The sequence below is a fragment of the Pan troglodytes genome, chromosome 18, assembly GCF_028858775.2.
Source record: "Pan troglodytes isolate AG18354 chromosome 18, NHGRI_mPanTro3-v2.0_pri, whole genome shotgun sequence".
Lineage (NCBI taxonomy): Eukaryota > Metazoa > Chordata > Mammalia > Primates > Hominidae > Pan > Pan troglodytes.
In genome coordinates this window covers 12880937-12898788 of record NC_072416.2, presented here as the reverse complement: position 1 = coordinate 12898788, position 17852 = coordinate 12880937, and the positions used below count along the sequence as shown (strand labels likewise).

At 45.6% G+C, this 17852-nt stretch overlaps 1 long non-coding RNA gene across 1 annotated transcript; it reads left to right on the top strand.

Annotated features, from left to right (window-relative positions):
• Positions 1–2169: 2169 nt before the first annotated feature.
• On the top strand, positions 2170–11286 carry LOC129137275 (uncharacterized). The gene is made up of 3 exons (XR_008539735.2): positions 2170–2308; positions 8604–8741; positions 9973–11286. It is a non-coding gene; the product is annotated as an uncharacterized LOC129137275 (long non-coding RNA).
• Positions 11287–17852: the final 6566 nt, after the last annotated feature.

Below are 17852 nucleotides of genomic sequence, written 5' to 3'. Positions count from 1 at the left end.
CCAGCCTGGGTACAGGACCAATACACCACCTCAATAAATAAATAAATAAATAAATAAAGGCGTACATAAAAATAGCACTGACTGGCCAGGCGCAGTGGCTTACGCCTGTAATCCCAACACTTTGGGAGGCCGGGGCAGGTGGATCACGAGGTCAGGAGTTCAAGACCAGCCTGGCCAACATGGTGAAACCCCATCTCTACTAAAAATACAAAAATTAGCAGGGCATGATGGTGTGCATCTGTAATCCCAGCTACTCAGGAGGCTGAGGCAGGAGAATCGCTTGAACCTGGGAGGTGGAGGTTGCAGTGAGCCGAGATCACGCTGCTGTACTCCAGCCTGGGAGACAAAGCAAGACTCCATCTCAAAAAAAAAAATAAATAAATAAAAAAGACTAGCACTGACTAACCTAACCAAAAAAAATTTTTTTTGAGATGGAGTCTCGCTCTGTCACCCAGGCTGGAGCACGGTAGCATGATTTCGGCTCACTGCAACCTCCGCCTCCTGGGTTCAAGTGATTATCATGCCTCAGCCTCCCAAGTACCTGGGATTACAGGCATGTGCCACCATGCCTGGCTAATTTTTGTATTTTTAGTAGAGACAGGGTTTCACCACATTGGCCAGACTGGTCTTGAACTCCTGACCTCAGGTGATCTGTTCACCTCAGCCTCCCAAAGTGCTGGGATTACAGGCGTGAGCCACTGCACCTGGCTTCTAACCAAAATGTTTATGAAGCTTCAGGCAAGGCTGGATCTCGGTGCTTAGGAAATGTAAAAATGTACTATCAGCCTTAGTCTTCGTGTTCCAGGCTGGGAAACCTAGAAAAACATATGTATTTCCCAATAATTTCATGAATAATTTCAAACCTGGGACTAATGTGAATTATTTCTGGTTGGCCAAGACTGCATCTTATGTTCATTCTTAGAGACAGAGCAAGGGGAAATCAGGATGCTGTTAGCAGAAGAAGGATGTGTTCTGGAAAGGCAAAACTACATCCTTCCATGACATCTTAACACTCATAAAACTCATCCAAGGCCTGGGTGAAAGCCTAACCATCCATTTGACTTTCAGTGTACTTTCTGAGCGCTCATAGGTCAGACCTGACTCAAAATTGCTGACACATCATTAGGAAAACTAAATTACAAATTCATAGTAGAGACAAGTATTGATTAAATAAGTTGATTAATTACCAATGAGCCCAACTTCTCTTCAAATCAGAGCGTGGAAAGGTGGGTAGGGATATCCTGGTTGGATTCACTCCCAAACCATCATTCTACGGATGCCATTTTTACTGTAGATGTGTTGGTGTTTCTCACCTCCCTACTTTGTTTTCAGTGATTGCATCCCACTTTCCCTCTAGGGATCATACCCATAGTATACAGCCTTTTTGGCAGTTTCCTTGGCCATGTGTGGACATATGACTCACCCCAAGAGAAAATATTTTTTTCTTTTTTTTTTTTTTTTGAGACGGAGTTTCACTCTGATGCCCAGGCTGGAGTGCAGTGGCACAATCTTGGCTCACTTGAACCTCCGCCACCCAGGTTAAAGCAGTTCCCCAGGAGAAGATATTCTGACCCTTGTTAAAGAACAGTGCAAAAGTCTTTGTCCAAGAAACCACTGCAGTGGGGTTTTGCAGTAGAACGAGACTGGGATCACTTTCAAATACAACAAGGAAAAATGGGGGTTTATAGCCAAAGGGCAGGGTTGTGGTGGGAAGGATTAGTGGATGGAAAATTACTATTAATTAGAGGATAGAGGAATTCTTGCTAAAAATGACCTAATAGGATTCTTGCTAAAGCCAAGCTAGGGTGGTCAGACATCACCTGGGGGTTGTGGGGAAGAAGACTTTGATTAAGTATTTGAGGATCGTCAGCTATCGCATGTGGGGATTCTGGCTAAATCAACATGACAGAAAATTTGCTAAAACTGGGAGATGCAAAGACAAACAAGGAAGTCCAAAGGTCAAGGCCAAGTTAGGAAGAGGGTTCAGAGGAGCCTGACTAAAGTTTGGTGAAGGAGAGAGTCTTTGTCAACAGCTCAGGGCAATACATTCTGAGGACGGTAATATAAAGTTTGAAATAAAAACAGGGCTGTAGAGCTGCTCTGATTTCTACTGTTTCGAGCCCAACTTCACAGCCTTTTTTTTTTTTTTTTTTTTTTTTTTTTTTTGAGACAGGATCTTGTGCTGTTACCTAGGCTGGAGTGCAGTGGTGTGATCACAGCTCACTGCAACCTCAACCTCCAAGGCTCAAGCGATCCTCCTACCTCAGCCCCTACCTCCTGCCTCTGTGCTGGGTAGCTGGGACTACAGGTATGTGCCACCGTGCCCGGCTAACTTTTTTAATTTTTAGTAGAGACAATGTCTCACTATGTTGCCAAGATTGGGCTTGAACTCTGGGATCAAGTGATCCTCCCGCCTTGACCTCCCAGGGTGCTGGGATTACAGGCATGAGCCACTGTGCCTAGCCACAGCCATTTTTTTTGATTCTTCAAGTTACCTGATATCCTTGCCATTCATCCCTTTTCTTCACATGTTTGCTAGAACAAATTTCTGTTACTTGCACTCAAAGAACCTAACTAATGTGATGCTGGCTTGCAATGTGATCTGAGCATGTTTTGTTAACTCTGTGTGTTGGTGTGTTGCTTTCTTCCTATATAAAATGAAACTATTAATTTCTACTTGAAGGGTTGGTATAAGGATTCAAAACAAAATGGCTTAGTGCAATGACAGTATGTTTTCTATTAATGAAAAATGTTTAAATTGGGGATCTGAGGGTGGGCTTCAGGTGTCAGTGAATCCACCAGAATTTATAGGCTGAATTATATTTATATGTGGGCACGTGCATGTATATGCATATGCAATTATTTAATTTTTTTTTTTTTGAGAAGAAGTGCCATTAGAGTGTCCAAATGGTCCTTCATCCCACATTAGCTTAATCCTCCTAGCTCTGGGTGATTTGTCACCCAGACTCTTGTTTTTTTTTTTTGAGACGGAGTTTTGCTCTTGTTGCCCAAACTGGAGTGCAGTGGCGCGATCTTGGCTCACTGCAACCTCTGCCTCCCTAGTTCAGGCAATTCTCCTGCCTCAGCCTCCCGAGTAGGTGGGATTACAGGGGTGCACCACCATGCCTAGCTTTTTTTTTGTGTTTGTAGTAGAAATGGGGTTTTAGCACGTTTGCCAGGTTGATGTCGAACTCCTGACCTCACGTGATCCACCCACCTCGGCCTCCCAAAGTGCTGGGATTACAGGCGTGAGCCACCGTGCCCGGCCGAGACTCTGTCTTAAAATAAATAAATAAATAGAGCTGGCTGTTATCTCTGAAAGGCTTTCAAACTCCTGACCTCAAGTGATCCACCCGTTGGCCTCCCAAAGTGCTGGAATTACAAGCATGAGCCACCATACCTGGCCTTCTTTCTTTCTTTTTTAAAAATATTGCTACGAGTTCTCGCTGTGTGGCCCAGGCTGGTCTCAAACTCCCGGCCTCAAGCGATCCTCCCCCTCAGTCTCCCAAAGTGCTGGGATTATAGGCATGAGCTACTGTGCCTAGACAGAAATGCCTTCATTTCTGACCTATAGTCCTGGGTATTGTATATCCCAGAAAAGGCAATTGGCATGCCTGAGAGAGCAAATGCCAGGGCTCCTGACCCCTACTCTGGTGTTCTTGCATCTATAGCACACAGAACTCTTCCACTTGGCCCTAAAGGCTTTCTTCCTTTTTTTTTTGAGACAGGGTCTCACTCTGTCACCCAGGTTGGAGTGCAGTGGTGCGATCTCTGCCCACTGTAACCTCTGCCTCCTGGATTCAAGGGATTCTCATGCCTCAGCCTCCCAAGTAGCTGGGACTACAGGTCGTGCGCCACCACACCCGGCTCTTTTTTTTTTTTTTTTTTTAGACGGAGTCTTGCTCTGTTGCCCAGGCTGCAGTGCAGTGGCATGATCTCCGCTCAGTGAAACCTCTGCCTCCTGGGTTCAAGCAATTCTCATGCCTCAGACTCTTGAGCAGCTGGAATTACAGGCACGCACCATGACACCCAGCTAATTTTTGTATTTTTAGTAGAGACGAGGTTTCACCATGTTGCCCAGGCTGGTCTCGAACTCCTGGCTTCAAGCGATCCACTCGCCTTGGCCTCCCAAAGTGCTGGGATTACAGGCATGAGCCACTGCGCCCGGCCTATGTTTTGTATTTGTCATAGAGACAGAGTTTACCATATTGGCCAGGCTGGTCTGGGACTCCTGACCTCAAATGATCCATCCTCCTTAGCTTCCCAAAGTGCTAGGATTACAGACATCAGCCACTGTGCCCAGCCTTCTTTTTTTTTTTTCTGAGACAGGGTCTTGTTGTCCAGGCTGGAGTGCAGTGGCACAATCACAGCCCACTGCAGCCCTGAACTCCTGGGCACAAGCCATCTTCCCACCTCAGCCTCCCAAGTAGCTGGGACCACAGACATGTGCCACTGAGACTGGATAATTTTTTTTATTTTTGTAGACATGGGGTCTTCGGCCTGTTGCCCAGGCTGAAGCTTCCACTCTTGTTGACAGTCTGGTTTCTCCAAAGTTGTTGCCAGGCATGATGAGATGGATGATCAGCAGGTGCCTACAGATAAATCACTGGGAAGGCAGATGTAGAGAAATGGCTGATAGACAGTTGGTGCATTCTTCCAACCCCCTCCCAGCAAACGGCATCCTAGTTTTGGGGGACTTAACTGATTTCTCTACCCCAGACTATGTAATTACCATTGCTACAGAAATGAGTGCTTTTATTTTCCACTGATCATGGTGGTAAGGATGATACAGAGCCTAGTTTGGTGTCTGGTAGATGTGAAGGCGGCACACTCATGCTCTGTGTGTATGATTGAAAGTGAAAATGTCTCTGAAGGGAGGACAGTTTGACAATATGAATCAGAATTTTAAGGATGAATACCTATTTTATTTTACTTTCAAATATTCAATTAATTTCAGAAAGATTTCTTTTACTTTCAAAATTTCAAGTAATTCTCATTTGGGGGAAAATTTTTTAAAGAAAACTGTGTTGACACAAAGAATTGACATGTCAAATTAGATTTGTGAATCATGCATTAATCTAACACTAAACCTAACCAATGATTAAAAATTACAAGCAAGGCTGGGCATTGTGGTTTATTCCTGTAACCCCAGCAGTTTGAGAGGCTGAGGTAGGAGAATCACGAGATCAGGAGTTCAAGACCACCCTGGGCAGCAGAGTGAGACTCCATCTCTACAAATAATTTAAAAATTAGCTACGTGTGGCAGTATGCACCTGTAGTCTCAGCTACTTGGGAGGCTAAGGCAGGAAGGTCGCTTGTGCCCAGGAGTTCAAGGCTGCAGTGAACCATGATCACACCACAAAAATTAGCTGGGTGTGGTGGTGCACACCTGTAATCCCAGCTAGTTAGTAGGCTAAGGCACAAGAATTGCTTGAACCCGGGAGAGGGAGGTTGCAGTGAGCTGAGATTGCGCCACTGCACTTCAGCCTGGGTGATGAAATGAGACACTGTCTCAAACAAAAAAAAAAGAGTTTTTTTTATCCATTCACACATACTGTGAGCTCTTCAAACCATAGAGGTCAGGCTGCGTTAGGTTTTTGTCAACCTAAAATGATCAAAGGCTCAGGATCTAGTTGAAAGAGTTTATTCAAGTGCAAAGTGTGAGGGCACCATCGGGGACACAGACACCAAAGAACAGGGCTCCGTGTTCCAGGTGAAAAGTGAAAGATCTCTTACCCAGGCAAACACGAAAGTGCTGAACAGTTTAATGCAGAAAGATAAGGTAGGGGTCTCTATCAGCTACACAGGGCCCATGCTCAAAAAGGCCCCTCACTTGGTTTAGTGTTCTGAGTTCACGATCTTGAGATTCTTTTTCTTTCTTTATTAAATAGAAACGAGATGTTGCTGTGGCTGTGTTGCTCAGCCTGGTCTTGGATTCCTGGGCTCAAGCGATCCTCCTGTCTCCACCTTCCAAAGTGCTGGGATTACAGGCATGGGCCACTGCACCCGGACCATCTTGAAATTCTTTTTTGTTTGTTTGTTTGTTTTGAGACAGGGTCTTGCTGTCACACAGGCTGGAGTGCAGTGGCGCAACCTTGGCTCACTGCAACCTCCACCTCCTGGGTTCAAGCAATTCCTGTGCCTCAGCATCGTGAGTAGATGGAATTGCAGGTACGCGTCACCACGCCTGCCTAAATTTTGTATTTTTGGTAGAGATGGGGTTTCACCATGTTGGCCAGGCTGGTCTTGAACTCCTGAGCCCAAGTGACCCGCTCGCTTCAGCCTCCCAAAGTGCTGGGATTACAGGTGTGAGCCACTGCACCTGGCCCATGTTGAAATTCTTAATAATTTTTGAACAAGAGGCCTCTTATTGTCCAGGCTGGAGTGCAATGGTGCAATCTTGGCTCACTGCAACCTCCGCCTCCTGGGTTCAAGTGATTCTCCTGCCTCAGTCTCCCAAGTAGTTGGAATTAGAGGCACCTGCCACCATGCCCGGCTAATTTTTGTATTTTTAGTAGAGATGGGGTTTGCCATGTTGGCCCAGCTGGTCTCCAACTCCTGACTTCAAGTGATCTGCCCACCTCAGCTTCCCAAAGTGCTGGGATTATAGGCATGAGCCACCGCGCCCGGACCCCTGCTTCATTTCCTTCATGCCATTTATCACTGTCTGAGACTCCTATTAGCTGCTATATTTATTTCCTGAAGCTGCCGTAACACGGTACCAGGCACTTGGAGGTTTAAACAACATAAATTTATTCCGTCACAGTTCTGGAGGCCAGAAGTCTGAGATCGAAGTTAGGAATGACTGCGCTCTCCCGTGAGGCTCTGGGGGAGAATGTCTCCTTGCCTCTCCCAGCTTCTGGTGGCCCCAGCACTCCTCGGGGTTCCTCCATTTGTAGATGGGTCAGTCCCATCTGGGCCTCCATCTGCACGTGGGCTTCTCCTCCCATGTCTGTCTGTGTCCAAATTACCCTCACATATATATATGGTTTTTTTTCATATTTATTTATTTATTTTTTGAGACAGGGTCTTGTTCTTTTGCCCAGGCTGGAGTGCAGGGGTGCTATCATGGCTTACTGCAGCCTCAACCTCACAGGCTCAAGCTATGCTCCCACCTCAGCCTCCCAAGTAGCTGGGACCACAGGTACATGCCAGCACACCCAGCAAATTTTTTAATTTTTTGTAGAGACAGGGTTTTACCATGTTGCCCAGGCTGGTCTCGAACTCTTGGGCTCAAGTGGTCCTCCCACCTCAGCCTCCCAAAGTGCCGAGATTACAGGCGTGAGCCACCACGCCCGGCCTCCTCCTTTTATAAAGGGATCCATCGGCCACTGAATTTAAGGCCCACCGAATCCTGTATAACCTCATCTTACCTTGATTGTATCGATAAAGATTTTATTTTCCAATAAGGTCACTGGGGGTTAGGACTTGAGCATATCTTTTTGGGGGACACAATTCTACCCATTCCAAATGTTAATTCGTTTATTTAATTTATCTTTTAAAAATCTTTTTTCCTGCCCCACTAGGATATAAGCTCCATGGAGGCCAACTTGGTCCTTTTTCCCTGGTCTAACTCCAGTGTCAAGGGCAGTGTTTGAGACAAAAAAGTTGTTCAAAACCAGTTCATTGTGCCAGGCACAGTGGTTCACGCCTGTAATCCCAAAACTTTGGGAGGCTGAGGCGGGTGGATCACGAGGTCAGGAGCTTGAGACCAGCCTGACCAACATGGTGAAACCCCATCTCTGCTAAAAATACAAAAATTAGCCCGGCGTGGTGGTGCACGCCTGTAGTCACAGCTACTCAGGAGGCTGAGGCAGGAGAATTGCTTGAACCCAGGAGGCAGAGGCTGCAGTAAGCTGAGATTGCGCCACTGCACTCTAGCCTGGGCGATGGAGCGAGACTCCATGTCAGAAAAGAAAAAAACAAAAAAAGAATTTTAAACTCTGACTCAAATATCGAGATGAACGTTCTGGCATCGACACATGTCCAGCACTACTCTCACCTCCACAGTTTGGGACGAGTGCCCTAGAAAACAGCAGTGACCTTGTAAAAACCCTGGAAGAAAAGCTTCACCTAGGGAGTGTCACAAATTTTCAGCCAGAACAAAAAATAGCTTGTAGCAGTCAATGCATTATTATTAGCCTTTCATGAGCAAGCATTGGTCACAGAGATTTTGTGTTTGAAAATGGCAAAGTGTGCCTGTATCCAAAAGAAATGAAACCTGCAGAGAGGTTTTATGTCTGCACTTGATCAGTATTAATATGGAAAAATAATAAACTTCTTTTTACATGTCACATTCTGGTTGACTGGAAGGATCCCAGAAACGTTGCTATTAACACAATTCTTACAAGTGTTGGCCTCTCCACTGAGCCCCACCCATAGTGAAGTGCCATTATCTGCTCTTTTCTTCTCCTGAGATTCTTCACATTACGGCTCAAAGCGCTGATCTGCCAATCTCATCAACAGGCCAGATGCAGTTCAGAACAGAGGAAGTAGCTATTTAATTGGTCACAGTTCTCAACTAGCAGCACTCAAGTTTAATAACATTTATACTATCTCCAGTTCTTTTTTTAAAATTAAAATGAATTTTTTTTTTGAGACAGAGTCTTGCTGTGTTGTTCAGTCTGGAATGCAGTGGCACGATCTCAGCTCACTACAGCATCTGTCTCCTGGGCTCAAGCCGTCCTCCCATCTCAGCCTCCCAAATAGTTGGGACTACAAGCATGCACCACCATACCAAGGTAATTTTTGTATTTTTGGTAGAGACGGGGTTTCGGCATGTTGCCCATGCTGGTCTTGAACTCCTGAGATCAAGCAGTCCTCCTGCTTTGGCCTCCCGAAGTGCTGGGATTACAAGCATGAGCCATGGCCTCCGGCCTCCAGTTCTTGTGAGGACATTGGAATATAACTGTTTTTTTGTTTGTTTTTCCTTCTGGGGCTTGGGGGATTTCTCTGGTGAAACCACCTTGAAATACAGAAGGCAGCAGAACCTGGAGATTTTGAAAACAGACGTGGTTCAGAACCCTCTTCATGTCCTTTACTAGGTGTGTGACCTTGGGCAAGACACTGAACCACTATGAACCTCAGTCTCCTCATTTGTAAAATGAGAACTAATATTTGCTTGTCAGTTTAAGCTAGGGATTAAATGAGATATTATAAGTGACGTTCCTAGTCCAGTGTTTGTAAAGGGATCAAGCCATTTTTTATTTTTGATTTAGGGGTGGGCCTGGAGGAAGTGAGGGTGAGGATATTACTGCTTTGAATGTTGTTTGGAATTGATTCATTAGAATTATGCAAGTTGAGCTGGCATTGCAGTTTACTCTTTGTTTTAAACCTCTTCAGCAAATACAAGGAGCATGAAAAAAGGCAGTTAGAGGTATATTTGGAATAATACGGAATTGCAAAATGGTAGCTATTTCTTGCCTTTTGTGTCGTTTAGTGTCCCAGGGTCTGGGACTTAAGTGCCTCAGGAAAGACTCTAATGTGTCTTGGGTGTAGACACTTTCTCCCTCCATACCTCCTATACTTCTACCAGATAATTCACTTTATTTTTTTACTTTTTATTTATTTATTTTTGAGACTGAGTCTCACTCTGTCACCCAGGCTGGAGTGCAGTGGTGCGATCTCGGCTCACTGCAACTTCCACCTTTTTGGTTCAAGCAATTTTCCTACCTCAGCCTCTCAAGTAGCCAGGACTACAGGTGCATGCCACCATGCCTGGCTAATTTTTGTATTAACTACAGGCATGAGCCACCGTGACTGGCCTCGTGATAATTAACTTTAGTATTAAAGTTATAAATGGATAACCAAAGTGCATATTAAAACTTCTTAAAAGTAGCATTGGTGATTACTGCAAATTATTAACGCTGTGGAGTGTAGTGTTAATGTGATACCCTACCTTGTTTTAGCCTGATTGACTCTCACTTAGCTGAGAGAGCCAGACAGACTCCGTTTTGGTTTCTTCACTTGCAGCCCCTTATCCTCCTCCCTTAAGGACATAACTGGTGCAAGCTGACTCCAAGCACGTCCAGGAATGCACTTACTGATAAGATACTGAGGCAAGCTGTACCAGCAGCTCCTGGGAACTCGCTCGGTTGATGGTACCCAAAGCCCCTGCATTTATCTCTTTGTGATAGTTTAAGCCCCTGCACCTGGAACTGTTTATTTTTCTGTAACTGTTTCTGTAACCATTTATCTTTTAACTTTTTGCCTGTTCTGCTTCTGTAAAATTGCTTCAGCTAGGCTCCCCCTCCCCTTTTTAAACCAAGATATAAAAGGAAATCTAGCCCCTTCTTCGAGGCCGACAGAGTTTTAGAGCTCTAGCCGTCTCTCGGTCGCCGGCAGTAAAGGACTCCTGAATTAGTCTCAGAGTGTGGCGTTTCTCTATAACTCACTCGGTTACAACATTAAGACTATGATCCAATGCCAGCTCCCACCCTTACTGGCTGTGTGTCTAGGGTCCAGTTACTCTACCTCTCTGAGCTGCAATGTGCTCATCTGTAAGACAGGAATCATAATAAGATCCACCCCCTAATTAGATGAGTTTGCACGTGAGAAGTACCTAGAAGAGTATCTGACATGGAATGGGCACGTTGCAAATGTAAGCCCTCATTTTGGCTAAGGCTTTTCCCATTGCTATCGAAAAGTCTTTTGTGCCTCTTGAGTATGTTTTTCCATGATCACTTATTTTGCTTACTGTTCATCTGGATGGAAATTTTAGATGCAAACAAGGGGGGCAGTAGTCTAAACACATCCCTCAAAAATCAGAAACTGGAACTGAGTTTGCAATAGGCAATTTTCTTGACTTTTGCTATAAGCACCATTAGATAGAATCGTTACGGAATACAATCATGACTTGAGAGAAATTTAATCTTTTAGGGTGTGGGAGCTACAACCTTTGCAGTGACAGACATTTCTTTGGATGTGAGGAGTGAGATTGATACCACTGTCAGGCCCCTGAGCCCAAGCTAAGCCATCGTATCCCCTGTGACCTGCACGTATATATTCACATGGCCTGAAGCAACTGAAGATCCACAAAAGAAGTGAAAATAGCCTTAACTGATGACATTCCACCATTGTGATTTGTTCCTGTCCCACCCTAACTGATACACATATTCTCCCCCGCCCTTAAGAAGGTACTTTGTAATATTCTCCCTGCCCTTAAGAATATACTTTGTACGCCTATCCTAAACCTAAAGAACTACTTATAATCCCACCAGCCTTTGCTGACTCCTTTTTGGACTCAGCCCACCCGCACCCAGGTGAAATAAACAGCCTTGTTGCTCACACAAAGCCTGTTTGATGGACTCTCTTCACACGGACGCGTGTGACAATCACCTCTATGGGGGATGTTTGCTTCACCGCTTTACTGCACACAAAATGGCACCAGAGATTGCTATATTTCTTTTTAAAAAATAGAATCTACTTGGTCAAGAATGCTTTTGCTTTTTCATCTCTTAGGGCTCATTTTGGAGCTGAATTAAATGTTTTAAATTAGGTCAGGCATGGTGGCTCACGCCTGCAATCCTAGCACTTTAGGAGGCTGAGGAGGGCAGATCACTTGAGGTCAGGAGTTCGAGACCAGCCTGGCCAACATGGTGAAACCCTGTCTCTACTAAAAATACAAAAATTAGCCGGGCGTGTTGGCATACGCCTGTAATCCCAGCTACCGGGAAGGCTGAGGCAAGAGAATTGCTTGAACCTGGGAGGCAGGGGTTGCAGTGGGCCAAGATCAAGCCACTGCACTCCACCCTGGGCAACAGAGCAAGACTCTGATTTAAAAAAAAAAAATGTTTTAAATTAAGGAAGCCCCCGTGAAACTCAGATCCCAGAAATGTGTCCTGTCATCGTCCTTGCCTTCTCAGTCACTCACTTTTGCTTTACCATTCTGGGAAAGGGCTACATTTTCCAAAGTATATTTGTATATTTTTAAAATTTTTTTATTTTTTATTTTTGTCTCTTTACTTTTTTTCTAAAGCACATCTGTAGGGCTCTAGTCCTAGGGATCTGTGTAGTGCAGTGGTCCATAGAGCTTGGAAAACACTGGGTGAAACTCAGCTAAGCTGACTTCTGTAATTAACAAGTTCACTCATGTAAATATTCAGTTAATTTATTCATTTATTGTAGGGTCCAGTCCTATGGGGCTTATTGGGTGTTCTCCCCATGTGTGGAGATGAGAGATGATAAGAAATAAAGACACCAGACAAAGAGGTAAAGAGAGAAACAGCTGGGCCCCGGGGACCACTACCACCAAGACGCGGAGACCGGTAGTGGCTCCAAATGGCTGGGCGGGCTGATATTTATTCTATACAAGACAAGGGGCAGGGTAAGGAGGGTGAGTTGTCCAAGTGATTGATAAGGTCAAGCAAGTCACATGATCATGGGACAGGGGGCCCTTCCCTTTTAGGTAGCTGAAGCAGAGAGAGAAGGCAGCATACATCTGCGTTTTCTTCTATGCACCTATCAGAAAGATCAAAGACTTTAAGACTTTCACTGTTTCTTCTACCGCTATCTTCTAAGAACTTCAAAGAGGAACCAGGAGTACAGGAGGAACATGAAAGTGGACAGGGAGCATGACCACTGAAGCACAGCACCACAGGGAGGGGTTTAGGCCTCCAGATGACTGCGGGCAGGCCTGGATAATAGCCAGCCTCCCACAAGAAGGTGGTGGAGCAGAGTGTTCCCTGACTCCTCCAAGTAAAGCAAGACTCCCTTTCACGGTCTGCTAAGTCACGGGTGCCTTCCCAGGCACTGGCATTACCGCTTGACCAAGGAGCCCTCAAGCGGCCGTTATGCAGGCGTGACAGAGGGCTCACCTCTTGCCTTCTTGGTCACTTCTCACAATGTCTCTTCAGCACCTGACCCTATACCCGCCGGTTATTCCTTTGTTATATCAGTAATTAAACAGTAATATTAAAGGCTAATGATTAATAATGCTTATACTAATGATTGATAATGTCCATGATCATGTCTATATCTAATTTGTATTATAACTATTCTTATTGTAACTATTTTCTTTATTACACTGAAACAGTTTGTGCCTTCAGTCTCTTGCCTTGGCACCTGGGTAATCCTCTGCCCACAATTTATCACGTTCTTATTGAGTGTTCCTCAGCATTATGCTAGGAAGGGGGATACCGTAGTGAGTTAGACTTCACTCCTCATTTCCCAGAGCTTCAAATCTAGTAATGATGACTGCAGGCCTTCTTGGAGTCTTAATTAACTGAATATACCTAATTTGCTCAAAAAGGAATTGGGTGTCCTGCATTTTCTGGCCTGAAAACCTTTTTAAATAAAACTACTTTTTGAGTTCAGTATTCCTTGGAACACATCTTTGGGGAATTCTTGAGTTAGGCTGTAGTTGCTAACACTGAGGTTACCATAACCATTTACTATCCCTTGTGTCCTCAGAGGCCTGGTGTTCAGTGAGTGTTTACCTTGTGGCCTTCGCATTTGTCATTGTATTTATTATTTATTTTTATATTTTGAGATGGAATCTTGCTCTGTCACCCAGGCTGGACTGTAGTAGCACGATTTCGGCTCACTGCAACATCTATCTCCTGGGTTCAAGCAATTCTTGTGCCTCAGCCTCCTGAGTAGCTAGGATTACAGTGACCCGCCACCATGCCCAGCTAATTTTTAAATGTTTAGTAGAGACAGGGTTTCAACATGTTGGCCAGGCTGGTCTCAAACTCCTGACCTCAGGTCATCCGCCCGCCTTGGCCTCTCAAAGTGCTGGGATTACAGGCGTGAGCCACCGGGCCCGGCAGTCCTCCTGCCTCAGCCTCCCAAAGGGCTGGGATTACAAGCGTGCATCACTGTGCCGGGCTGGATCACTGTGTTTCATTCTTACACTGACGCTGATGTCAATACTTTTTAAAAATCCCTTCTTGATACATGAGAAAATGGAGGCATAGAGGAGTGACGTAGTCTGCCCAAGATCACCTACTTGGGAAGTGGCAGAGCCCAGATTTGGATCCTGCTAGAGCCTGCAGAACCCCTTTAACCCAGTGGTTTGCCACTGAGGGTGATTTTGCTCCCACAGGACAGTTGGCAATGTCAGGAGACATTTTTGCTTGTCACTAGTTGAGATGGAGGTGCATTGGCATCTTGTGAGTAGAAACCAGGGACGCTGCTAAACACCCTAACATGCACAGAACAACCTCCCACAACACAGAATTACCAGCCCCAAATGTCAACAGTTCCAAGGTTGAGAAACCCTGCTTCAGCTAATTATTACACGGGTTTTAGTTCTATGAGTACCCCGCAATTCATTAGGGAGACAGGAAAAAGGCATACATGAATTCTAGTACAAGCAAGAGGCATGCTACAGAAAGGGTATAAATCATCCTTATGGCCCTCATTAGACCTTTTAATTTCCTTATAAGCCCTTTGTTGCCACGGCCACATCCTTGCTAACCGTGCTCAGGGCTGTTTTCAGCAGAGGAAAGTTACCGAGCCCGTCCCCGCCCCCCGCCCCGCTTGGCCTCTGGCGCCTCCTGGTGGCCTCAGGAGAAACTCCATCTTCCTTAGATACCCCACAAAGTCCTTCCCCTTCACCTGCCCCAACTCCAACCTCAGCCGCATCTCCCTGGGGCCCCTCGGCATCCTGATATAGTCACTGCCTCCCGCTGGTGGTCACCTACTGGCCGCAGCCCGGGACCTCTCACAGGAGCTGCCCTCTCTGCCTGTGACTTTCTCCATTCTTTTTTTTTTTTTCTCCAGGTTTTACACTGGGTACACTTTTTTTTTTAAACTCTCCACTATGTTAATGAGGACCATTCTTCTTTTGCTTTGCAAACCCTGCTCACCCCTTCAGACGATGCTTAAAGACCCTCTCCTCCTGGACATCTTTCTGATTCTCCCAGAAAAAGTGAATGGCAGGGTCTTTTGTGCTTTCAGGCCTGGGATTTATGGTTAGGTTATAACTCACTAATTTATGTCTCTTTGTTCGTCCATCTGTGTGTCTGTCCCTCCACCTGTAGCTCCTAAGCCTGACTACAAAATGTCCTGGAGGGATTGCTAAAAACAAAGAAAGAAACAAGCAAGCAAACGATCTCCACCACTACAGGCATTTGCGTATATTTTTACATTCCCAGGGGGTTCTGAAGTACCCTAACATCTGAAAACAACTCTGTATTGTTGCTCTTCCTTGTTCAGATCTGGCTGAAATGTCACCTCCTAAAAGAAGCGTTCCCTGACCATTCGTAGTATTAATGACAAGGTTGGAAGAGGTGGCTCGAGGATTTATCATTGGAGGCTTTGAATGCCAGGTTAGGCAAGGCAACGGGACATGGCTCTATGGGCTTCCTAGGGTTTTTACCAGAGGGAGGGAGGTGATTCCTGGTGAGTGTTGGCAGCATTAGTCCAGCAGGTTGGTGCAAGATGGGTGCAGGAGAGGTGACGGCTAGATGTGGGGAGTTCCTACTAAGAGTTCTTGTAGCAACTTGGGAATGAGGAAACCGGGGCTTGGGCTGGCTTGAAGGCTGTGAGCATGGAGCTTCGGGGAGAGGAGAGAAGGGGACAATGTCAACACGTCTTGGACAGGTCCAGGCACTGATTAGCTATGGGGATGGCTGTGATGAATGAGTCAGACATGGCGCTCAGAGTTCTAGCCTTGGCACCAGAAGGCTGGTGCTACTGCCAGAGGTAGAGAAGGCAGGGGAGAGCTCCTCTCCTGAGAGTAGATGATGGATCAACACTGGGACCCACTGAGTTTGAGATCCTAAGAGGATCATCTAAGAGTGGACTGAGAGGAAGGTCAAAAGAGGGGAAACTAGAGAGGAATCCCTGGAAACACACGATGCGTCATTTCCTGAGTTCAAGAAATAGTTCTTCCGGCATCTCCTATGTGCAGGCCCCCATGCCAAGTGTGTGGGTGAAGTGATGGATTAAACAGGTGTGATTCTTGCCCTCATGGAACTTCCCCTGTAGTGAGGGAGAGAGGGGAAAGAAATGTACCAAATATTTTCCAAAATTAATAATGGCTGGGTGCAGTGGCTCACACCTGTAATCCCAGCACTTTGGAAGGCCGAGGTGGGAGGATTACTTGAGGCCAGGAGTTTGAGACCAGCCTGGGCAATGTAGACCTCGCTAACGATAAAAAATATTGGCCGGGCGTGGTGGCTCATGCCTGTAATCCCAGCACTTTGGGAGGCTGAGGCAGGCGGATTGCCTGAGCTCAGGAGTTCAAGACCAAGCTGGGCAACACAGTGAAACCCCACCTCTACTAAAATATAAAAAATTAGCCGGGCTTGGCGGCGTGCGCCTGTAGTCCCAGCTACTTGGGAGGCTGAGGCAGGAGAATTGCTTGAACCCGGGAGGCGGAGGTTGCAGTGAGCTGAGATTGCATCGCTGTACTCTAGCCTGGGTGACAGAGCGAGACTCCGTCTCAAAAAAAAAAAAAAAAAAAAAAAGCCAGGCATGGTAGTCTGTGTCTGCAGGCTAAGGTGGGAGGATTGCTTGAATCCAGGAGGCAGAGGTTGCAGTGAGCCGAGATTGTGCCACTGCACTCCAGCCTGGGTAAGCGAGACTCTGTGTCAAAAATAAATAAATAAAATGTTAGCCAGGTGTGGTGTCATGCACCTGTAGTCATGAGTCTCCTGAGGTGGGAAAATCCCTTGAGCCCAGGGGTTCGAGGCTGCAGTGAGCCATGATTGTGCCACTGCACTGGAGCCTGGGTGACAAAGCGAGATCCTATTTCTTTTTTGAGACAGAGTCTCAGTCTGTCACCTAGGCTGCAGTGCAGTGGCACGATCTTGGCTCACTGCAACCTCTGCCTCCTGGGTTTGAGAGATTCTCCTGCCCTAGCCTTCCAAGTAGCTGGGATCACAGGCACCTGCCATCATGCCTGGCTAATTTTTGTATTTTTAGTAGAGATGGGATTTCACCATGTTGGCCAGTCTGGTCTCAAACTCCTGACTTCAAGTGATCCTCCCACTTTGACCTCCCAAAGTGCTGGGATTACAGGAGTGAGCTGGGATTACAGGAGTGAGCCACCACACCTGGCAAGACCCTGTCTTAAAACAATAATTATAATAATAATAATTGCTCTGAAAGAAACCAAGATAAAGAAAAAACATGTATCTTAAGTTCCGTTCCCTAGAGGCAGTCTGAGATGGCAACTGTTGTGCCAGTGATTTATTGAGGGGCTGCTCTCAGTGAAAGGGAAGTCAGAGAAGCCAGGTAGATAATCCTTTAGAGAAGGTTTCAGGTATGAGCCCTAAGCAGCTGATACCTACAGCAGTTGGGGGTGGGTCCACTGGCCTGGTGACAAGGATCTGAGTGGGACATTGACAGTATCTCCTCCCTTGTGGTAAGGGAAGGCCTGAGGAGGTGGCATTGAAGCTGAGACCTGAAGGATGGGAAGGAGAGAAAACCTGAGGCACGTGGTTGATGGACAGAAGGCAGCGCTCTGCATTCCAAGTGGAGGGGGTGGCACCGCACTAGTCCTGATGTGGAAACAAGCTTGATGTATTTGATATTAAATTTTAAATGAAATTATTTAATTTAGGTATTAGACATTAAATTTTAAAGGAAATTATTTAATTTAGGTATTAGACATTAAATTTTAAAGGAAATTATTTAATTTAGGTATTAGACATTAAATTTTAAAGGAAATTATTTAATTTAGTACATTAAATAATTTACTCTTTATATTTTAATTATTTAAAATGAAATTTAATATTAAAGAAAGCCAGGGTGGCTGGGATTTCTGAACCAAGGGAAGCGTAACCCAACATGAGATCAGAGCATCGCCAGGGATTTGTAAACATCGTGCAGAGCCTGGATTTTATGCTAAGGGCAACGAGAAACCTTTGAAGAGGTTTTAGGCGAGCAGCTGCCGAGGTCTA